We start from the raw sequence: 19,962 nt of genomic DNA, 5'->3' as shown, positions 1-19,962 counted from the left end.
TATATGATGCTCGTTTTCGCTTTGACGGTATAGCGATTTTTTGTGTGTTGCTATGAAATCATTATGAATTTCCTGTTGTGTCGATCTTATCGATAATGGGATGCAATAGGAGTATAGAAATTTATCTTTCAATAAAGTTTATTATGAATTTTTTGTTGTATTGAATTGGTTGACGATTACTTCTTTATGAATTTCTTACCATGTCGACTTTCTTCGAGGCAGCTGCGAAAGTATTTCAAACATTGCTGAGCTACTGGAAATACTTCTGAAGTATTTAAAATGCTAAAGTGTTTCGAGTACTAGTGAATTGTTTGAAATGCTGCTGAAGTGTTCTAAATGCGGCTAAAGTATTCCAAGTATTGCTAAAGTATTTCAAGTACTACTAAAGTATTTCAAGTATTATTAAAGTATTTCAACTGGTAGTACAGTATTCCCAATGCTACTAAAGTATTTCAACTGACAGTACAGTTTTTCAACTGATAGTACAGTATTCCCAATATTACTAAAGTATTTCAACTGGTAGTACAGTCTTTCAACTGGTAGTATAGTATTTCCAATATTATTAAAGTATTTCAGCCAGTAGTACAGTTTTTCAAATGGTAGTACAGTATTCCCAATGCTACTAAAGTATTTCAACTGATAATACAGTATTCCTAGTACTACTAAAGTATTTCAGCTAGTAGTACAGTTTTTCAATTCGTCGTACAGTATTCCCAATACTACTGAAGTATTTCAGCTAGTGGTACAGTTTTCCAACTGATAGTACAGTATTCCCAATATTACTAAAGTATTTCAGCTAGTGATACAGTTTTTCAACTGGTAGTACAGTATTCCTAGTACTACTAAAGTATTTCAGCTAGTAGTACAGTTTTTCAACTGGTCGTGCAGTATTCCCAATACTACTGAAGTATTTCAGCTAGTGGTACAGTTTTTCAACTAGTAGTACAGTATTCCTAATACTACTAATGTATTTCAGCTAGTAGTACAGTTTATCAACTGGTAGTACAGTATTCCCAATACTACTAAAGTATTTCAACTGGTAGTACAGTTTTTCAATTGCTATTGCAATATTTCAAATACTACTAAATTATTCCAAATACTACTTGGGAGATTAAAATACTATTAAAGTATTCCACACACTACCAAAGTATTTCAACTGCTATTGGAATATCTCAAATAGCATTAAAGTGTTTCAACTAGTAATACAGTATTTCTAATGCTACTAAAGCGTTCCAGACACTACTAAAGTATTTTAAATATTATTTAAGTATTGTAAATACTTCAGTACTTTCAGTACTACTACAGTATTTCCAATACTATTGAAGTATTCCAAATACTTTACTTCTGATGCTAGTATTCCTGGTACTATTGAAATATTTCCTGTACTGCCAAAGTATTGTCAGTACTATTAAGGTATTTCTAGCACTGTTAAAGTATTTATTAACATATTTCATCTACTACTACAATATTTCCAATATTATTAAAGTATTCCAAATGCTTTATTTCCGGTACTACTGGAGTATTTCTGGTGCTACTAAAGTATTTCCAGTACTGCTAAAATGTTTGTGAACTACTACTTCAATATTTCCAATACTATTAAAATATTTCATATACCTTATTTCCAGTACTATTAAATTACTTCTAGCACTATTAAAATATTTCCAGTACTACTAAAGTATTTCCAGTGCTACTAAAGTATTTTAACTAAAACTGCAGTATTTCCAATACTATTAAAATATTCCAAATGGCTTATTTCCGGTAATACTAAAGTCTTTCCAGTACTACTAAAATATTTCCAGTGCTACTAAAGTATTTCTCATGCTACTAAACCATTTCCAGTACCACTAAACTATTTCCAGTACTGATAAAGTATTTGAACTACTATTACAGTATTTCCTATACTTTTAAAATATTCCATATACTTTATTCCCAGTACTACTAAAGTACTCCTAGTACTATTAAAATATTTCCATTACTACCAAAATATTCGTAGTACTACCGAATGTTCTCCAATACTAAAAAAATATTTCAAACACTGCAAAATCATTTGAAACACCACAAAAGTATTTCAAACACTACTTCTAAATAATCTTTGGCCCTTTAATCTTGGCCCCTGATTCAACGAAGGCCTTATCGATCCTCCTCAAGGAAACACGTCGCCTCGTCAACATCCAGACCCGATTCTCATCCATTTCAATGATGTGCTCCGTGTCCGACGAACCCAATTGTATTAATACGTTTCGCCGGATGGAAATATCGGTTTTCCATCGAACCGGTCGCCGTCCGGAATAAAAATTTGCTCAGCCATCATCGATTTACGATACATCACCGGTTCGGCCAGGATCGCTGGACCCTGGTCTAGATCGCTGTACACATTACATAGAGCGATGCTATTTTCGAGTCGCGACGAATTCGCGGCGCTGAAACTCGAGTTTACGAACGGGAATTAGTATTCTATTGATACACTTGCCCCGCGGTTTCATTCGGCAAGACAGGTTTCCAGAATTTATTCAGAAGTTATTCCGGGAATGAGGCAGATTTGCGAAGTGCACGTCCGCTGCGGCCGTGCGGCGTTGCAATTAGTATTCCATCGGCGTGTTTTCTTATAATAGCGTGTGGGAACGCCGGTACCAGCTATTCCAGATTTTTCCTATAGATCCCCGGTAAACTGGGACAGGCGGGTTAATATTTAAATCCGAGTCGCCTATTCGCTGTCCGTCCAGTCAATGAATAACGCCGCCGCGTTCGCCGATCAATATACTTATACGATCCCAGCCAATTACCCGCGGTGGTTTCTGCCCGATACCCAATAATCGACGTTCTGTCAGATTGGATAAACTCGATCGCAGAATTTATACCGGATCGGAGGCATACAACGCCGCTCGAGTGGCGGATCTCTCGTGCAGAATAAACATTATCAAAACCGTTCGCCGGTTTCAGATGGTTCCACCTTCAATAGGCCGATCTTAACTAGTTGAAAATAATGTGTCCACGTTATTGGTTTCCTTCAATCTCGGTCTAACGATCGTCTGGAGTGTCGCGCGGAAAGGTCACGTATTAATATTCAACTTGTTTATACGACCGGCCAATGGAAACTCGATGACTGCGTCGCGAGAAGTCACTTTTCTAAAATTGTACCAGACGAGTTGAATCTTGCAGTGATGTTAAAAGTGTCCGTTTATATGTTATATGAAAATCAACGATTTGGGAAGGGGAGATTCGATTATTCGAGCCTTGCGGCTCGTTTTTATGGTTTATTTATTGTACATTGATATTTTTCAATTCGTTTGGAATTGTGTAAAATTGAATTATAGTGTATTGATCATTTTCAATTATCTGTGTTTGTCTACTGCTTTAATATATTTTTGTGACATTAAATAATTTCAATAAAATTGAAACTGCATGTTGATATTATTCAATTCTTTTCAATTTTCCCATTGTATCAAAATGTTTGTGCAAAAATTGAAACAGTAAATTGAAATTGTATAAAATTGAACAATAGTATATTGATAATTTTCAATTATCTTTGTTTGCCTACTGCATTAATTTTTGTAACATTAAATAATTTCAATAAAATTGGAACGATACATTGAAATTGTATAAAATTGAATAACAGTGTATTGATCATTTTCAATTATCTTCACTCGCCTACTGCTTTAAAATACTCTTGTTATATTAAATAATTTCAACAAATTTAAAACACTACATTGATATTCTTCAATTCTTTTCAATTTGCCCACTGCTTCAAAATATTTGTGCAAAAATTGAATCAGTATATTGAAATCGTACAAAATTGAATTATAGTGTGTACTGATCATTTTCAATTATCTTGACTCGCTTACTGCACTAAAATATTCTTGTAAAATTAAGTAATATCAACAAATTTAAGTATCGTAAATTCTCCCTAATTGTGATAATAAATTATAAAATAATATAAATAAATTATAATAAAAAGTAGGCCGCAAAATCAAATATCAAAAAAGCAAACCAAATAATAATATAAAATTAAAATAAATTAAATGCATAATAAACATAAATAAATAATAAAATAAATAAAATTGAAGTAAAATTATATATATATATACATTGTTATTCAGAAAAATATTATTCAATTTTCTCAACCAACTTTTCAAGACATTCCTCCAAGACACGTCACCTTTTTTATAGGCCTCAACGCCCCGTGAGAAAATTTCAATCAATTATCAGGAACCCAGATAACACTCAAATAACAATATTTACACATTGGGTTCAAATAGACCCCGGCGCGTCCTCCGTTAACGTGTCACGAAAGATTGAATTCGTTCGTCGAATTATTCGACAACCGGATAGTTGTGTCTGGATATTTCCCAAGGTTGAGGCTGAACGATTTCTCCCGTCACCCCGAAGACATAGCCCGGAGCGCCGGTTGCAACGAGGCTCCAAAAATATCTGCCCGCGGACGGAACGATTTTACGCGGGGCAGTTATTTCTGCGCAACCTGTACATGCCGGTCTGGCCGATGTGCCGCGGATACCCGCAGGAATCGATTCGTCGAACGACCGTGTCGGCGAAAGGTCGTCGAGCTGGATTGGAGGTCGCCGTGGCACGACGGTTGCTTGACAAGGCTTCTGCGACCCCTGGGACTTCCGAGGCGCATCGAGATTTCGAATAATATTGCTTCGGGATCAGGCCCAACCTGATTCCAGCTTCGGAGGCCCAGATTTTCCGATATCTGGGTCGACGAGTACCTAGGTCTTCGGATATTTGGGACTCAGAGTGCCTAGGTTCTTGGGTACCTAGGTCTGTGAGTCTTTGGATAGCGACATTTTTGGGTACCTGAGACATCAAGTGCCTGCATTTTAGGTAGTTTGATCTGTGAGGCTTTGGAGACCTAGATTTTTGGATAATGAAGTCTTTGACTCTTTAGACACTTAAATATTTGGGTACCTGGGTCTATGAGTCTTCAGATAGCGAGATCTTTGGGTACCTGAGATTTTCAGTTTTTATGTTTTTAGGTAGTTTGATCTATGAGACTTTTTAGATCTAGATTTTTAGATACTGAAGACTTTGACTCTTTGGACACCTAAATTTTATCGTACCTAGGTCTCAGAGTCTCTGGACCTGAGATCTTAAGTGCCTACATTTTTAGGTAGTTTGATCTCTGAGGCTTTGGAGACCTAGATTTTCGGATACCAAAGTCTTTGACTCTTTGGATACCTAAATTTTATGGTACCTAGGTACCTGAGACTTTGGATGCTGGGATCTTTGGGTACCTGAGACTTTCAGTGCGTATATTTTTAGATAATTTGATCGGTGAGGCTTTTCAGACCTTGATTTTTGGATACCAAAGACTTTGAATCTTTGGATCTTTTGATGACTTTTTGAATATTTGGATACCGAGATTTTTGGGTTCCTGAGACATCACGTGCCTAGACTTTTAGGTAGTTTGATCTATGAGAGTTTGGAGACCTAGATCTTTGTATACAAAAATCTTTTACTCTTTGAATAGCTAAATTTTTGGATACCAGAGTCTTCGACACTTTGGTCACCTAAATTTTTAGGTACCTAGGTACCCAACCTACTAGGTACCTAACTACTCTTTGGATAGGTAGATATTTGGATATTTGGGACTTTAAGTGGCTAGACTTTTAGGTACATATGTCTATGAGTACTTAGAAATGAGTACTTAAAGATTTCGGTATCCAAACTCTCATAGACTTAGGTGCTATATTAGGTTTAGGTGTCTATGTCTATGAGTACTTAAAGTACTTAGACACCTAAATCTAATATAGCACCTAAGTTATGAGACTTTGGATACCGAAATCTTTAAGTACCTGAGACATCAAGTGCCTAGATTTTCAGGTAATTTGACCCATGACACTCTGGAAAGGCATGGAAATTATTGGATCCGACGAATAAACGATCCGACGACCGTACGAAGGTAGAAACGTTTTTCAGAGGACGGACAGCAGCCGGCCAGTCGATTAATTTCTCGTGTCGCGTTCGCAGATTTTCCGGTATGCAGATGTTCCCGGGCTGCGACTTAGGACCCCGGCACGCGTTCGATCCGCTCCATTGTGAAACGGCCGACAAGCCCGGCTCCTCGACGAGCCTTCGCCGACACGGTGGTTCGACGAATCGATTTCTACGAGTATCCGGTACATCGGGCAAACCGGAATGTACAGGTTGCGCAGAAATAGCTGCCAAGAGAAAGAGAAAGAGAGAGAGAGAGAGAAAGAAAGAGAGAGAGAGAGAGAGAAAGACAGAGAGAGAGAGAGCCCTTGGCTGTCGGAAGTCTTAGGGATCTTCGAGTCTCCGAGCGGATCGAAGTTTCAGGATGCTGTTTCAGCCACGGAGTTTCGGGGGATTAGGGGTTCTTGGAGTCTCGAGGCTCACAGGACTTCGGGCGGCATGGAAGAAATCTGCGCGTCCAAGAAGCCACGTGTAATCCAGATGCAGGCGTTCGAGAATTTTGGGGGCAAATCGTCAATTTAAATAATAAATAAATTCAACAAATAAATAAATATTAAATAAATTGAATGAATAAATAAATCAATTTTAAATACATTTAAGTAATAAATCGAATAAATAAATAGATTTTAAATACATGTAAGTAATAAATTGAATAAATAAATAAATTTCAAATAAATTTAAATAAACACAAATTGATATTCTATAAAAAGAAACAAAATCACCGTTTCATTTTTAAACTAACCTACGTAATGTTAACATTCATAGTATCGCAAGCGGGATCCAAACGAGTCAATTAGCCAGGATTTACTATAACAACGTACGTTATCCTCGGATTTTCTTCGCGACAATGCGAGAACCACCTACGACGAGCAGCCCGGAGGCTTGCAGCCGGGGGATCGCCGGTATCGACGGTCGTCCCATCTGGCATAGTCGGAGGCGGCTGGCAACGCGCGGAGGTGGTGCACGTAGTTCCTGGTTCACCTGTATGCCTCTCTCGATCCGCGGTTCACCTGAGGCTCACCTGGTCGTGTTGCCACTCCCGCGGCCGCGGCACCACCTCCGCGACATGCCGGCTTTTCACTCGTGCCGGCGCGCGGCGGCGTTATTATCAAAGGTCACCGGGGAGGTCGTCCGGGCCGAATTACCATAGTATAGGTCACGGAGGATGCACAGCGCATATAAGCACCGCTGCGATGGTTAAGGCGACGCGGAGGGGCGAGAGGGGGCCGCGGGGACGCCGGGAGGCGGACGCGGGGGAGGCCGAAGGCGTCGATCCCGGCCGAGAGCCGCGTAATTTATCGCGATTTCTTCATCGGTAGCTTTTCCCCGCGCATGATCGATGACTACGGGCTTTTCTTTCGGAGCGTAATGGGCGCCGTAATTGCGTTAGCCTGTAGCCAGCGACACGGTTGATCGTCGTCCCGGTGATTACTATTGTAGTAACGCGCGGAGGCGATTTTTAGGGCCGGCCTTCTTCTTGCGACGGTGTTATTAATGGTCCCCGGGATTCTGGGAAACGTCTTTGCGTCCGCCGTCCCTGCCCGCCGCTTTGTTTTATTTCGCCGGCGGAGCTGCTGGGTGACTGACCCTGTGCCTGCGCCTTTGGGGAGTGGGGAAAATTGGACGCTGCGATTATTCGTAAAAATCATCTTCCATAGTCCCCGATTTCGATGGAGTTGGGGCATAGCTGGCGCAGCTGGTCGTTACGAACAATTTTCATCCTTGGACGATGGGTCGTGGGACGTGGGTCAGTTCCTAAGACATCCATGGAAAACTGTGGGTCCCAACTAGGACCCAATCTGTGCTCATAATTGGATCCCTGATTTGATGTATTCGTGGCAAAGATGATGAGTTGCTATAGAAAACTGTCCACATTTTGGGAGATATCTGAAGACTATGGCACTGTTGCTGATTTATTGACATAATAATTTAGCATGATTGTTACCTGGATGGTCTAAGTTTCAGAGCTGACCCAAACCTTCAATAAGTTGGGAGAGGTCAGAAAACTGTGACGCTATCGCTGAATTATTAACATAATAATCTAGCATGATAGTAACCTGGATGCCCATTGGTCTAGGTCCCAGAGAAGGAAGAGGCCCTAAGAGACCTCTCAAACCTTGACTGGACTAGATCCCTAAGCATCTAGACGCTCGGAGACTCAGTTCCCTAAAAATCTAGGCAACCGAGGAGCTAGAAAGTCCAAGACCTAGGCAGTCGATGGCCCAGGCACTCATGCGCCTAGGTACCTGAAGATCCAAGTGTCCAAAGACCACTGATAGATCCAGAATCCAAAAGATTTAGGCGCTCATAGGCCTCGGCGCTAAGAGACCCAGGATTTTCGAAAGATCCTCAATTTTTAGAGACCTTCGTCTATGAGTGCCTAGATTTTTGAGTAGCCAGTCGCAGAGCTTGATACTGAAAGACCCAGGCACCCAAGGACTTGACTAGACTAGGTCCCTAAGCACCTAGACACTCGGAGACTCAGTTCCCCAAAAATCTAGGCAACCGAGGAGCTGGAAAGTCGAAGACCTAGAGAGTCGATGGCCCAGGCACTCATGCGCCTAGGTACCTAAAGATCCAGGTGTCCAAAGACTTCTGATAGACCCAGAGTCCAAAAGATTTAGGCGCTCATAGGCCTTGGCACTAAGAGACTCAGGATTTTCGAGTTATCCTCAATTTTTGGAAACCTACGTCTACGAGTGCCTAGATTTCTGTGTAGCCAAGTCTCTGGGTGCCTGGGTCCTTCAGTATCAAGCTCAGCAACTACAGTGACTACTCCAAAATCTAGGCACTCGTGGACGCAGGTCTCCAAAAATTGCGGAACGCTCAAAAATCTAGGAATAGTCGAAGATCTAGGCCCTCAAAGACCTGGCCACTCAAAATCCTAGGCACTTAAAGTCCTAGCTACCCAAAGACTTGGACATGCAGAGCCCTAGGCCCTGCTGGACCTGGGCTCTGAGTGACCTAGACACTCAAAGACTAAGGTGCACTAGGATCTAAAGACTCAAAGACACGTCCATAGGCCCAACTGTCCACAGGCCCACGCCACGGAAGCCCAAGGTATCCAAGGTCCCCAAAACTGATGCTTTGAGTCCCCATCTTCCTTAGAAGTCCCTGCGGTTCTCTACCCGTGACGTCATCCTCTAGCCTCCTGAGTCAGAATGACGAGTGACCCATGTGGAAGGGCGAACTGTTAACACAACCTTGACATAACAGAGAATCCTTTTATCTTTCCTTAGGCTAATGCACAAAGAGAAGCAAAAGAGATCAGAGTCTTTTCCCTGAAAGCAACAACCGTGCGATTAACCGAGATACCTCCATATCGTGGAAATAAAATTATTAACTAAAAAATGTTAGCAATGTGACAACACCGCTCAAGATTCGGCCTTCCGTCATCGAAAGACCCCGAGGCATCGGCGCAGATGCGACAGTCGCCGTAACAAGAGCAACGCCGTGGCACAATGGATCGGATTGGACGTAACGCGGAGCGGACTGTCTAGTGCGACGACGGGGGGCATGGCAGCGCGGCGGTGCCTCGTCATTGGCCCACAATGCCCCGGCGGTCTGATTATCGTCGTTATGAATAGTGCCGCGTAACACGGTCTCTCGATTGCACGTGACGCGCGGCGGGTGGTTATCGACTTCCATTAACGTCGACGGCATCGATCCCCGGGTAACCCCCTCCGATTTTTCCGTGCCGCGGGTGGAAACCCTCCCGACGAGGGTCCCAGGAGGAGGTTACAACAGCTCCATTGACGAGCCGTTATTTCGATCGGCGGGTCGGGGCCAGAGAGTGGAGACCGCTCGGAGGCATCGATGAACGGTTCATTGTGCCGTGGGTGAACTATGAACTTCTAGCCCCGGAGTTCGAGAATTCTGAACTGAAATTGCCGGCTGGATCCGATGCCAGCCGGTCGGCCGGCACGCACGGTCGTCCGCGCCTATAGAGCCATAACTCCGGTCAGCGATGCGCCGGCCATAAGTCACACCGGACGCTCGGTTGCAACGACGGAAACGCGAATACCCGAGATGCAAATAGATTATTTTCGTTCGGTAACTTGTCTTGCTGACGGAACCGCGTCGACGCTGCGAAAATCTTCTGGATTGTTTGAAGAAGTTTAGAAACGGTACATTGACTTCTCACGTTCGCTAAGTTGTTTTATATTCGCTGAATTTCTTGCGAAGCAAGGCTTAGCCGTGTACGACGAGTATACTCGTCGCGAGGAAATGGTAATAATCTGTGTGTCGACGAGTATACTCGTCACGAAGGAATTTCAATCTTTCGTCTAATGACGAGTATATTCTTTCATAAAGAGTTGACTATTCTTCTTGCGATGACGAATATACTCGTCATGAAGGAATTTCAATCTTTCGTCTAATGACGAGTATATTCTTTCATAAAGAGTTGAGTATTTCTTTGCAGTAACGAATGTACTCGTCACAAAGGAATTTCAATTTTTCGTCTACCGACGAGTATACTCGTCATGAAGGAATTTCAATTTTTCGTGTAATGGCGAGTATATTCTTTCATAAAGAGTTGACTATTCTTCTTGCGATGACGAATATACTCGTCATGAAGGAATTTCAATCTTTCGTCTAATGACGAGTATACTCGTCACGAAGGAATTTTAATTATTTGTCTAATGACGAGTGCATTATTTCATAAAGGGTTGACTATTCTTTTTGCAAGGACGAATATACTCGTCAGGAAGGAATTTCAATTTTTCGTCTAAAGACGAGTATATTCGTCATAAAGAGTTTACTATTCTTTCTGCACTGACGAGTATACTCGTCACGAAGGAAATAGTAATAAATTCCGTGTATTGATGAGTATACTCGTCACGAAGGAATTTCAATTTTCCATCTCCAACGACGAATATATTCGTCACAAAGCGTTGAATGTTCTTCTTGCAATAACGAGTACACCGGTCACGAAGAAATTTCAATATTCCGTCCCTAACGACGAACACATCCGTCACAAGTAATTAACAATCCTCCTTGCCCCCGACGTACATACACGTCACGAGTGAACGTACGCGCAACATAACCCCGCAACGGATCCGTTTTCAGTCCGATGCTAAGTTAAGAAGCATCCGCGCGGCAAAGAGGTTAGAATATCCTCGAGAGTTGCCGTTCGGCACCGTTACAAAGGTTAGAATCCCCGGAGTCGCGTCCCGCGCCGTCAAAGAAAAGTTCGCTGGAGGGTAATTAGCCGGGAGAGTTAATAACCGCGATAATAAGCGTCGTTTCGCAGACAACGAGCGCGGCGGCTCCGTCGCGCTTAGATTTGATTAATAGGTTCAATTATTCGTCGAACTGCTATTCAGGAACGACAGACAGGAATTGCGCTCGCTCGCTCGCGAGACGCCGGAGCGCGTTTTACCTCGGAGCGTCGCTATCGGGAATGTAATTCATATTTAAGTGGTTCGGTTTCGAATTCGCTGCACACGTAACTGCATTGCGGACGCGGGGCACGCTTATATCTGGCGAAGTAAATCGACTTAAGTCTGTTCGTTCGCGGCGCAGCGGAAAATTCTATCTGTTGACTGGTGCCTGCATTGCGGTAGCTCGGGCTCTGCAACTATTAAAACGGCTTGCCGCCGCCGCCGCCGCCGTCGTCGTCGTTGCTACATTACGTTGCGTCGGTCCGCCGAAGCGAAACAGGTTTCCCGTTTTATTTCCGATCCAGTATACGCGAAAACGTGCTTTTTCAAACGTCCTCCGCCGCGGCGATCCTTCGACGGTAATCGTTAGAAAATTACAGAGGATCCATAACCTCGGCATAAGCCGTTTATTTATTGTTTGCACAAACACGTGCTATTTATCTAACGGGTTAAACGTTTAGAAGAAGAAAAAACGGCGAGGATCTGACCCAGAGATCGGTCTATCTAACCTTAAAAATAACCTAGATCGAACGCGGCCCGCGCGAGACGTGCACGTAACCTCGAGATAACCTAAAACTAACCTATATTCGCAACGTTAGAGTCGCGGCGTTCGAACGGTTTGCGTCGAGCGCTTTTCGCGATTTAAGTTGGCGGTGGTGGATCGCGGTACGTCGCGCGACGTAAGAATTCGCCGAGTCAATAGCAAAGTAGCAGAAATTAATTGCCGGGTCTTCGAGTGGCTCCTCGACGAACGGTCCTCCGACTGGTAATACCTTTAATAGCCTCGAGAGATCCGCGATTCCCAGGATTCTGAAAGCTCCGCCGTCGAAGTCGCTCGAATCTCGAAATCGCATCAACCCGGCTAAAAGGCGCGCTCGTTCCCGGAACGTCTGAATCAACGGCGGTCGCTCGATCGAACGTCTCTATATCCAACATCCCGTCGCGAACAATTTTTACCGCGTCGAGGCGCCCGACGGCGGCTATACTTAGTGCCGCGGACCTTGTCTACGCCGAGCGTCGCGTTCAACAAACTTTCCACCGTCTGGAACTTCGCCGATCGAAAATATCAGTATCGATCGCCGGTGCACGCTTGAACGCCGTCTGCGCACACGTCTCGCTTCCGGCGTATCAGCCGGCGTCGCAGCAGACTCGTCGCGATCGCGAGCCGTCCGACGCGCTATCGTCGCTGATCACGTGACAGAAATTATCCGAATATGTTGCGCGTCGCGTCGATAACGCGTTCTGCCGAGCCGAGCGTCGGCATGGTAACACGGTTTTTTCTTCCGGCGACCGCAAATGGATCCAGAACTTAACCGCCACGGTCGCGCGCTGCGCTCGTACGCCTGACATTATCCGGCGCACGCAAGAGCCGCGGCGACGATCGAACCTGTCTATTTTAAAGCATCGAGTTTATAAACCTCTGACTTCACGGCGTCGTTATGACTTCACCGGCCGCGTGTAGCCGGCTCGGGAAACACGCCTATACCGGTCATGCAGTGTCCGTCGGCTACAAATATCAAGGTCCGCCGATCTTCCTTTCTAGCAGCGGCGGCGGGACGCGGCAACCTTTGCCCTAGTAAAGGGGACCAACGATTCTTTTTTTCTTTTTCTAGATCGAAGGTAAGACCGTAGGCTCTAGACCGAACGAATGATTGAACTCGAAATTAAAGAAATAGAATTTAAGCGTATATTGAGTACAATTTAATGTAGTGGAAAGATTAAAGCAATTTAACAGTGTCGGTGTAATATTTTTAATCTATTGAGACAATTAGAGAGAGGAAGAATTTTCTATTTAGTTTCTATTTCTCAGAACGCTTGAAACCGTGACCAAATGAATAATTGAACGGGAAATGAAGGAAATAGAATTTAAGTAGATACTGAGTATAATTTAATACAGTGGAAAAATTAAAGCAATTTAACAATGTCAGTGTAATATATTTAATCTATTCAGACGATTAGAGAGAGGAAGAATTTTCTATTTAGTTTCTATTTCTCAGAATGGAGGGAGATAATCTTTTTATTTTGCATAAAAATAATTGCTTAACACTAGATTTATGGGACCCGTCGAAATGACGAGTCACTAATTTTTTCATTTACGATTATTCGTATCGTATAGGTACATTTATGAGTTATTTATTCAATTTATACGTTACTTACGGCAAATGTCATAAAAACGCTTGTTAAAAGTTAGAATGAATGTTTTATTGTTACTTTTATGAACTGATATAGAACAGCTGTTTTTTGTGCTTCGTAGATCTAGTGTTAATTAGGCTTCGATTTGCGCCACCAGGCGGCGCGGGCTCGGATCGAGCCGCCAATTTTTTCTGCTAGGGGTCGTCAGTCCTTCCTACTAGCGTCCGCCGATATTTTGCGAGGTTAACGCTCTGATATAGTCATTCTAATAAAATTTGTTCGTCTTCGTCGAATCCAATTATAATCGCGTTTTAATCGACACAGTTGAATCCATTCCTCGCAGGCTACAGAGAGTTTCCTAGCCGGTCGAAACAATAAGTTAGCATGCTTACTATCGCTGCAGAATTTGTTACTTAAATTTCGAGAATCTGTTGTACACAACTTGCATATACCGGACCATCTGCCACCGCTGTGAAACGTACTGCTAAGGTGAGCGTAAAATGTAATCACGCAGTAATGATTCGAATTTAGAAATCGTTGCTTCACCTATTTTTAAGTGTACTGCGAATTGATTATTTAGATTGCTTAGAATTAGTAATTAATAATGTTAATACAAAAATTAGATAGTTCTAATAAGAATGAGTCCGAACACGATATACAGCGCCACCCGTTATATTAATATATCCCGAATGTATCCTATTATATTCGGACACTTTTCAAAACGCAATAACTTTTTTAGGACTGGACTAAACGACTTGAATCGTTTTTAGGTGATGCAGCGACCAGTCTACTAGATTATAACTGCTTTTTTTTTTAAATTTTGCTATCGTTTAGGATGATAAAAGAAAATAAGGATCTCTCGTTTTTCAATTTTTTCATTTGAGTCTATAATTAAAATTTAAGAAATGTGTTTCGTAGATCTCAGTGAGTTAAAAATTGTTAAATTTCCCAAAAATATTTAAAATGTTAACAATATCACCGAAATCGGTCGACCTTGGTGCGAGGTGTGAACAATTAAAGATCGCAAAGATCACAGTTTTGCCTCGATTTTTGACACTTTCGACCAATTTGCAATTTTTACAATCTTTTAAATAATTTGCCTTTGCGTTAACCGATCTCGATGAAATTTTCAGCATGCACACAACTCACAGAAATCTACAAAACGAATTTTTTAAACTTTCGTTACAGGCTCAGATGAAAAAAATTTAAAAAAGGAGGTCCCTTATTTTGTTTCACCGTTCCAAGCAATAGTAAAATTATAACAAACTACTTCAATCATCTAAACAAAATTCAAATCGTTTATTCCACTTTCAATGAAATTATTGCGTTTTAAAAAGCGTCAGAATATTAACAGACGTCGCTGTATACAAATTGAAACAGTTTATCAAACTCAAAATGATTTTCTGCTTAAATCGGATCCACGAAAAAACCCCGGCCACAGGTCGTGTGCGGACTCGTTTTAATCGCAAGAACCTCGGCTATTCTTCGTCCGTGCGACTGCGAAGGTATCCCGGTAATTTATGATCGTACCGTTGAAAAAATCCGGGAAGGCAAAGCCGCGGCCTGTCGCGCGAGAATTGTCCGTAACGAGTCGAGGATCTTTGAAATTGAAGCGAGCATTACTGCAACTAGTTTCTGACAAGGCGAACGGTCGAACACCGAGGTACGCGCTTCATCAGGCAATTATCCCGGTGAAAAGGCCTCCGGTGAGCGAGCGCGCGCGCGCGCCCTCGTGTGCGTGCCCGCGAGGACGTGGCGGAGATTGCGGAATCGCCTAGAATGCAGATCCACCGTCGCCGCGGCGTTCCCTACGTGCCGACAGTCCGCGACGCTCCGCGGAGCCTCGCATTTCTGGTTTTGCCTGTCTTTACACCCATGCATCGTCCTGCGTTATGCGCCGCAGTCATCGTTTCGAATTCCCTTCCCGACACCCCCGCGTCGCCCTCCTCTCGCCTCTCGCGCGGCTGTTCCACCGCCTACTTTTACCCCCGCTCGCCGTAGTTCGTTCCTGTCGCCCCTCCACTCCTCCCGCGCCGTCGCCGCCACCGCCGCCGCGGTGCCACCGCGCTCTTTCACTCCGGCTACGTTTGACACTCGGTCCCTATCTAAGCCGCCTCGAGACGGCCTGTCGTTTCGCAAGGATGCACGTATCGCTTTATCTCGAGCTGCATTTAATTCACGTAGGTAGGGACTAGGAAGAAGAGCACGTGCATAACCCAGTCACTTTCAAAGGTTGGGCGTTCAGAGCGCCGTTTGCGAAACGCAGGAGCATACCTGCTCCTCTCGTTCCTCATCCGATTTTTTCTCGCCGCCGCCGCCGCCGCTGCCGGTACTCCCCCGCACCACCTCCCCCTCCCTCTCACCCGGTACACGCGTCGACGGTCGCTCGTAAATCCCGATAAAGTTAAGTAATTCTCGCATCGAGAGTCCGCCGAAGTGACGCAATACGCCGCGCGGCGTTCGCTAACGCTAAATTCGCGGTTCCCTGCTGGCCGGCCGCGCAGCGGAATTGTCGGCGATTGTTTACAACAGCGAGGATAATTATGCTACTTTTTAAATTAAATTTTTACGACTATTTTTATCGACCATAAATATCTCCTCCCGCCAAATCGCCCAATTGTGTGCGCAATCCGAGCGTCAATTACGAAGAATTTACTGTATTCCCTAAAAACCGCGGTTAGGTCTCGGTTAGGTCTTGATTATGTCCGGGTTAGGTCCGCGGACACTATCGCGAATACCTCGGGAACTAAGCGAGCTAGAGAATTGTTGCAAAGGAAGAATTTGTTCGAAATATCGAGCTCTAGCTCGTGGTCGAACGCCATCGAAATCGCAGAGATTTTCTTTTTATGAATTAACAACAATCTCTGTGTTATTAATAACTAGATATCTCGAACAACGGTGCCACGATCGAAGAAAACTCAGCCCCCGAGAACAATTTTACGGACTCCCGCGCAACAAAAGGCGCTGTAAAAATCGGGACACCACAAAGTTGCAACGTTGCTGACCTTCGAAGCCCCAGTCCCCGCGCGTCCTTCGCCGAGCGCAATCTCGCAGCAATTTTCTCGCTCGTCTCCGGCCTTCGGCAGCCCCGCGTGTTCCATGTCAACTCCAGTAAATATCCTGGGCCCGTGTCCGCGGACGAGCGCCGATGACGACTTCCCCGTTGGCCGAGAAGCACGAGGAGGAGCCGCGGAATGGGACGGGGCCCGCGCGGCTCGCGATAGCATTGTGCCGCGGCCTCGGCGCGAGATGCCACGGGTGTAGGTGGATGTGGATGAGTTGTGCCTCATTGTCGGGGCGGCATACCATTAGAATACATTAGAGGATCGAGGCGCAGCGTTAGAAAGAGGAACACAGCGCTGCGCTCATCGGGGTGGGTGCGTTCGTGATTCCGGCGATGATTAAACGTTCGCGGGCCCGTTGAATTATGTTGTGAACGGTGCCGGGCCGGCGTGGGGCGTGACCGATCGCGGGCCGAGATGCTAACTAGACCCACGAGTTTCATTAAATAAGGACAAAGCCGCGTGCTCGGTTCCGGCTTGACCTTCCCGGGTCACGCGGGCCCGCTGCCGCGGCCTTTTGGGCCTTGTGCTTTGCGTTCCGTGCGTGGAAACATTCACTCGAGGAACAGAAATTGCGCGATCGCCGCGTCACTGATGCTAGGTAGAAGTGGACAGCGGCCGCGGGAAATGTGTACAAGGTGTCACAAAATTATTGTGACGAGCATGAAATGGCGGGTTCCTGGGGTCATTTGGAGCAACTTTTTCCTTTGCGAAAATGTTCTACGAGCCTTCGTTTAGAAGTTATTAACGAAAAACTTACGGCGCTACGTCCCCGTTCGTCTTCGCTCCGCCCACGCTCTCAGATTGGTCCGCGTTTTTTGCCGATAACTCGAGAACGGAGCGTCGTAGAACATTTTCGCTGAGGAAAGAGTTGCTTGAAATCACCTCAGGAACCCTATTAGGACGTTAATTTCTTTATTGGGACTCCATCCAATTTAACCGCGATTAAAATCCGCTAAGGAAAAAGTTACTTGAAATGACCTCGGAAACCTCTTATTTCCCGCTCGTACAATAATTCTGGGACATCCTGTATTATCGGAGATAGTCCGATCGGAATTCGCGACGTAGGCGCGAGCTCGCGAGAAATCGTGGAATTTTTTGGGCCGGCTCGGTTTCCTTGTTAGACGATACCGCTTCGCCTGGAATCGCGACGGTATTTCACGCGAGCCGAAAGCGTGCAGACCGCGAGGGAACTACTCGCGTGTGCGCCGCCGTTGCCGAGGCAGTTTCTTACACGGGTACAAATTGCCGGCGCGTTAAGGTAGCACCGATTTCTCTCACGAACGATACCCCAGATCTGTTCCCCGATCTTTCACGGTTGACCAAGTGGAGGGCGTTAATTAAGACATACCCCTGGCCTGGATGTCGGCCGGCCGATAAACGAGGCGGGGTCGATCGATCCGATCGATGCCGACGCCGACGCCGTCGCCATCTCTCGATCGGCTGCGATTAAATCGAGGTAAATAGGCAATGTAATACCAACGAAGCAAAGAAGATCGGCGAAACGATCTCCCGTGATCGTGACCGATCATATGCCGCTCGTATTTTATTCCGTCGCTGCGGGATCGTCAAGGTTCTCCCTTACTTTCTATTTCTTCGTTAAGGTACTCTGCGTTCACCGTTCGGTTGAACAATAAAACAACGGAAGTTCGAACAGTGGTACACAGTAAATTGGTTGACCAAAAATGTTTTATCGAGAACTGTACCAGAAATTTTTGGTCTCCCGTTCGCAGAACAGAGTCATGAGGAGTTAGGGGTTCTATTGATTTCCTTCTTCAAGGTTATTGTCTCTGGGGCCTTATCCTGGATCATCATGCTGGATCACAATCTTGGACCCTCGTTCTAGGCACTAATAATGGACACTCAACTTGGAGCATCATTGTAAACCCTCATCCAGGATAATTCTGGATCCTTATCTTGGACCATCATCCTGGACAAAGGCCTAGGCCGCCATTCTAGGCATTAAGTATGCACATCCTCATCCTGGAACCCCATACTAGGTACTGATAATGGGCACTCAACTTGGACCATCGTCCTAAACCTACATCTTGGACCATGACTCTGGCTCCTCACTCTGGACTAAGATTTTGGACCCTCATCTTAGGCACTAAGTATGGACAATCAACTTGGACACTCATCCTAGGCCCTCGTAACTATGGACACTAAACTTGGTCTCTCATCCAGGACCATAATTTTGGGTCCTCACCCTGGACCAAGACGTTGGAGCCTCATTCTAGATACTAAGTATGATCACTAAACTTGAGCCCTCATTCTAAACCCTCATTCAGGACCATAATCCTGGGTCCTCATCCGAGACCAAAGGACCAAAATCCATCTGAAGAAGACTTCCATCCGAGGACCATCTGGACCAGAATCTTGGACCCTCATCCTAGGCACTAAAAATAAGTATGGACACTGAACTTGGACCCTCATCCTAGACCATAACTCTGGGTCCTTACTATTGTTATAAGTATAAATCTAGATTAGACCTAGCATAGGTCTGGATTAATAAAGTAACCAAATTTTTCTCTCCAATATCTTGAAAACTAAAACAAAAAGACGTTATCAAGTATACAAAAAAGTTGTTCAACGTGACGTCCCAAACAACATAGTATCTCAAAATAACAAAATCCAATCTCCCCCCTCCACCCCCCGAAAAAACGACTATTTCACCAGTCTTACATGAATGACCCTAAAAAGTCGAAAGCACCAATGGGAGACAGTTGAACGAACTTTACCCGGGTAGACGACGAATGCGAGGACGACGTCGCCGCATCGAGATTCCTTTTCTTCGTGTTTTCAGGTGAATGTTTTTTCGACCGTAGCCCGATCGGTAATTGTTTCAGCTCGATGCCGGCTACAATAGCGTTTCGCTTGCACTTAATTAGGACAGTGGCGGGGAGGGTCAATAAATCACGACGCGTAACCTTTTCTGCATGCGCAGCCAGCGCGCAATTAGTTCTGCTAATTAAGGACTACCTGCCGATACTTTGTCGAGTTAATTCGAATCCCGGTGCCGGCCTCCTCGGGGCCCTCGCGAGACCCCGCTTTTCGTCGCTTATTGTTTCTTCGAGCACCTATGAATTGTTTAATTGCCGGTTTGTTCCGCCGCGCTGGCACGGAGGGGGCCCCCATTGACAGCGGAATGTCGATCCGACGTGATCCCAACCGCGTCTAATTGCACCGCGATCTTTGCCGGTTGGGTCAAGGGATTGAGGTATCTGCTTAACGTAACGTGACGCGAAACACTAGGCGATCCTCCGCCACCTTGATTTTTTCAGCGATCGCCGAAACCACGAATTGCTGGGTGCTCTCGGTTGAACGGCCACTCAATTAAACTGATAAGTTATTAAATGATTAAATACGTGAATAATTCAATAAATATGTTACTAGACACTTAAATTATTAAATTGTTGGGCAAATAAATTAAT

General features: G+C 44.6%; 1 protein-coding gene and 1 long non-coding RNA gene across 2 annotated transcripts in view; one reads left to right on the top strand and one right to left on the bottom strand.

Annotated features, from left to right (window-relative positions):
* The window catches only part of LOC117225812 (uncharacterized), a 728,572-nt gene that overhangs the window by 326,385 nt on the left and 382,225 nt on the right, over positions 1-19,962 (bottom strand). The window lies entirely within an intron of this gene.
* Positions 13,693-19,066, top strand: LOC143260520 (uncharacterized). The gene is made up of 2 exons (XR_013034778.1): positions 13,693-13,958; positions 16,353-19,066. It is a non-coding gene; the product is annotated as an uncharacterized LOC143260520 (long non-coding RNA).

This window comes from Megalopta genalis, chromosome 14 (genome assembly GCF_051020955.1).
Source record: "Megalopta genalis isolate 19385.01 chromosome 14, iyMegGena1_principal, whole genome shotgun sequence".
NCBI classification, from domain to species: Eukaryota; Metazoa; Arthropoda; class Insecta; order Hymenoptera; family Halictidae; genus Megalopta; species Megalopta genalis.
The sequence above is the reverse complement of the archived record's forward strand: the minus strand, read 5'-3'. Positions and strand labels throughout refer to the sequence as shown.